Source organism: Bubalus bubalis, chromosome 6 (genome assembly GCF_019923935.1).
Source record: "Bubalus bubalis isolate 160015118507 breed Murrah chromosome 6, NDDB_SH_1, whole genome shotgun sequence".
Taxonomy (NCBI): Eukaryota; Metazoa; Chordata; class Mammalia; order Artiodactyla; family Bovidae; genus Bubalus; species Bubalus bubalis.
In genome coordinates, this window is record NC_059162.1 from 98,231,088 (window position 1) to 98,235,633 (window position 4,546).

The window sequence follows — 4,546 nt, forward strand, 5'->3', positions numbered from 1 at the left end:
GGTGTCCCGCACCGCCTTTGTCTCTGTCTCTGCCTCTCCTCGGATCTCCGTTGGTGAAGCACCCCCCACCCCGCCCCCGCAAAGGAACACACACCGGCAGAATCCGCCTTTTCAATAAAAAACGACAACTGGGAAACAGAGTGAATTAAAAAGCATTAACTTAAAAACAATCCATGTGTCTGCAAATGCGTTCCAAATGGCAGCCCTTCGGCGGGGGTGGGGGGAGAAGGGGGGACGGGTCGGCCATATGTTCTGGAGCCTCAGACACAAAATACAGGGGCCTCAGCGCCACGCGGTGGACCCTTCCCGCTAGCCACCTGGGACAGCAGAATCTAGGGAAGGGGACTTCGTCTGTGCGCTCACCCTGGCAGACCCCCTCCCCACCTAAATTCCTGGTCCCTCCCATGATTCTGTCATCTGCTGGTCCCTCCTACTCTCGATGCCTCCAAACCTTCCTATGCGGACCTCCTCTCTCCCTTTGCACCAGCCCTCACAAGCCCCCACACAGTTTCCACCCCCTTCCTCCCCCACCCCACCCCACCCCACCCCACCCCTAGTCTTGGACCCCATACTTCCGCACCCAGGGCCTGCCCTGCCCCACCCCCATTCTGCCCTTCTGCCCCTAGACCACCCAGCAGCCCTGGCTCGGGGAGAAGTGGTTGGAACAAAGCTTTCCTTGGCCTGAAGAAACTCTCCAGGGAGCCGCGCAGAGAAAGGGAGCTCCCAGTCCAGGTACCTGCAGCCTCTCTGTTCTCCCAGAGGACATCAAAAGTTGTATATCTGAAGGCAGCATACTTCTCCCAACATAGCAGAAGTCAGCGCTGTCCTTTGAAGCCCTGACTGAGAGGGGGAACTTCCCTCCCCTCAAAGTTCATCCTGCCACCCTTACCACTCCTGGCAACCATACTCTGCCCCTCTGCCTGGGAGTTGGAAGGATTGGAGAACCTCAAACAGGAGCATAACTAGAGAAGAGGGGCCTGGGCAGGGTGCCCAGATTCTGCCGCCCCCTCAGGGTCTTCTCAGCTGGCAAGGACATCCTAAGACCATAAACCAGACGGGAGGAAGATCTGGATTCTTAGTCTTGCTCTGCTGGTGACGATGACTTATGATTAGAATAGCGATAATATTAACAATAATCATCATAATATAGCAGCTAACACTTGCTGAGCTCCTACTGTGTGCGTGCCATACATTAGCGCACAGAAACCACTAATAGCTGGATGAGTTTGAGCAGTAGCTTGCCCTGCCTGGGCCTCAGTTTCCTTCTCTGTAGAAGGCAGGGGTGGGACCTCCAGGCTAGACAGTGGATCTGAAACGTCTGTAGTTGAATCAAAATCTAGACAGGGTGTATCTGTCGTCACCATTCCTATCTGTTCAATAAAGATATAAGGAAGCCAACTAGGAAAAAGTTCAGAATTGTTCTGTGTTCTTGAAACAACAAAATGAAAAAGCCATGCCTTAAAAAGTCCTAACAGTTCTCAAACTGGTCTTTCTCCTAAGAGTCAGCAAGGCGCCATTTAATTTTATTTTTAATGATAAAACTGTTCTTTGTTCATTATACAAGGGAACATTTTAAAATTCACCACACTACCCCTATATCACAAGCCTAACCCAGTGGCTTATCAGATTCTGGGGGAGCCTGGTATAAGGATTTATATAAAACTCCCTGGTGATTCTGATAGAATTCTGATTTGCTTGATTTCTGAATCTGAAACCAGCTCTCTCCTCTGGTGTATCATTCACATATAATCCCATACCTGATTCTGATGAGAATCACTGAGGTTAGGTTCTAAGAATTTTTGTTTCTACAGATTTAAGCAGCTTCCCCGTCTCCATGTGTATCCTGTTCCAGAGCCTGTGAAGGTGTATGCACCACATACCTGTAAGTCTAGGCATGTGTCTGCATGCACAGGTGCAGGTGTTTCCTTGTGTGTCTCTGGGTGTCTGTGAACAGATGTGCTGGGAGCATACGCGTGTCTCTGAGGGCGGGTACCTATGCCTCTGGGTGAATTTGTTGTGGCTGTGCCTCAGCATCATGTTTACATACGTGAGGAGACTTCATGCTCGTGTGTGGATATGTCCTGTGTGCCTGCATTGGTGAGCCTGCCATTTTCTGAGGCCTCCAACAGAGCAGGAGTTTCTATGGAGGAGGAGCTCCATCCAGGCCCCTGAAATGCCACTTGAGCAGTCTCCAGGACCCAGAACTCACAGTCAGAGCTCCTCTCCTGGTTGGGTGAGAGGGACGATGATTTTGAGCATAAACATGGATCTCTGTGCTGAGCATTCTAATTCTGCAAGTCAAGTACAGAGCTCGGGCAGCCACCAGCTAATTAGCCACCCTGGGGGAGGGGGGGGTGGGGATTGCCTGTATTGGAGTGGATAATGTGTTTGCCTGTTTCCGTAGAATCCTTGACCGACTGAACACCCCCACCTCCCTCCTGCTGTATCCCATGGGCCTGTCTCCCCGTTCCCCCAGCTCAGAAAGATGGTGCAGTGTTTGGCTCTAATACAGCGGCTTTTCAAACAGGCCAATTGCTAAGCAAATGTCATTTGGGCTGAAGCTTGGAAGGCTCTAAATGAGATAAATGATTCATTTGAATAGGTGAAGATGGGTCTCCTGCTGGATGAAGATGAGCGGATAAAGTTCCCCACGTCAAAGAAAGGCTCCATGTCCCCTCTCCAGGCACACTGTGCCCTCAGGCTGGGGTTCCTCTGCAGCGTAGAACAGGCAGACCTACAGCTGAGGATCTCGGGCTTGACAGATCCCTGGTCCCAGAGAGCCTCCAAGCCCCTCTGTCCACTTCCTTTCAGCAGCTGCTAAGGGCTGGAAGGAGCAGGAGCCCTGCCAGGCTGGGCTAAAGGGCAGCTGCCTACAGCAATCTGAGTCATGCCCTTCCCAGGCTTGTATACACATGTGTACACATATCACACATGGATCACTTGCACAGGCGGTCTAAGCCCATGACTTCAACCTGTGCCAGGCTCTCATGTACACATAGGTCTACATAGAGGCACACACTAAAGTATATAAGCCCCCGTTCCACCATTGTTCTGTGTTTTAACTTACAAGACATAAGTGGACATTAAGACAATACACCAGTTCATAAGCAGATACAGATATGAATTAACAGATGTCACATACAGATATTGTTATGGACTGAATATTTGTGTCCTCCCCCAAAATTTATATGTTGAAGCCCCAACCCCCAATGTGATGGTATTAGGAGGTAGGGCCTCTGGGAGGCAATTAAGTTAGATGAAATCATGAGGGTGGGGCCCCTATGAGGGGATTGGTGTTCTTATAAGAAAAGGAAGAGAGATGAGGGCTGCTCTCTGTACCATGTGAGGGCACAGTGAGAAGGTGGCCAAGTGCAAGCCAGAAACAAATCTGCCAGCAACTTGCTCTTAGACTTTTCAGCCTCCAGAACCATGAGAAAATAAATGTCTTTTGTTTAAACCTCTCAATCTGTGGCTTTTTGTTATAGCAGCCCAAGTAGACTAATACAGGTATGAACTAGGAATTACAGTTGCACACATTTGCAAATATTAATTCATGTATCAGCAAAAATTACTGACACACTTCTAGATGGGGAGTAATGGGTGTTACTCCCACCACTGCTTCTGGAATCACTTACTGAGCTCTCACTGTGCTGAGTGTTTTACAGAGGTAGTTGGTGCACATTATTCTCAAGATAGCCCCCTTCCCTCTGAGGGAGACATTTATTAGCTCCATCGTATCAGGGAAATTAAATCTTAAATAAGGTGCTCAGAGTTAGTTGCACAACTCTACAAGGTAGAGTTGGGATTTGGACCCAGGTCTCCTGACTTCCTGGTGGCTCAGACAGTAAAGAATCTGCCTACAATGCAGGAGACCAGAGTTCAGTCCCTGGGTAGGGAAGATCCTGTGGAGAAGGGAATGGTAACCCACTCCAGTATTCTTGCCTGGAAAATCCCATGGACAAAGGAGCCTAAAGGGCTACAGTCCATGGGGTCGCAAAGAGTCAGACATGACTGAGCAAGTAACACACTTCTAACTCCAATATGCATATTCTGTTGGGAATAAGCCGTCTAGCACCGGGAGTTAGGGGAGGTGAGCCTCTCCATCCTGCTATGCCCATGAGGCCAAAGCCTCCATTCCCCAGGGCCACGTGGCTTGTGCATCTCCGAGCCTTATTACTCAATCACCATCATCCATACGTGTAGTTGTCTCCAGGAGTACGGTTTCCCAGGCTCAGATCCACAGGTATCCCTGAAATCGTTAAAGAATTGGTTGTGACTTTTGTATAAAATAATGACTGTGATCAGAACAATAACACAAACTGGTTTTAATATGTGCCCAGCTTAAGTGATGAGTTCAGCTCCTGTGTTGACAGTTTCTAAGGAGGCAAGATTATTTTATTCTCCATACAAAGTCACTCCTCAGATTAATGTAACTCCATGGTTTTAGTCAATACTGGAGTCATTTCAAGGTGCATTTGGACAGTATCTCTAATTACAGCCTCCACATCCACACCCAGATATCTCATTCACAGCTTAACAGGGTCCA

General features: G+C 48.9%; 1 long non-coding RNA gene across 1 annotated transcript; it reads left to right on the forward strand.

Annotated features, from left to right (window-relative positions):
• Positions 1-626: 626 nt before the first annotated feature.
• Positions 627-3,929, forward strand: LOC123334124. Its single transcript, XR_006551920.2, has 3 exons — positions 627-732; positions 1,812-1,882; positions 2,603-3,929. It is a non-coding gene; the product is annotated as an uncharacterized LOC123334124 (long non-coding RNA).
• The last annotated feature ends 617 nt before the right edge of the window (positions 3,930-4,546 follow it).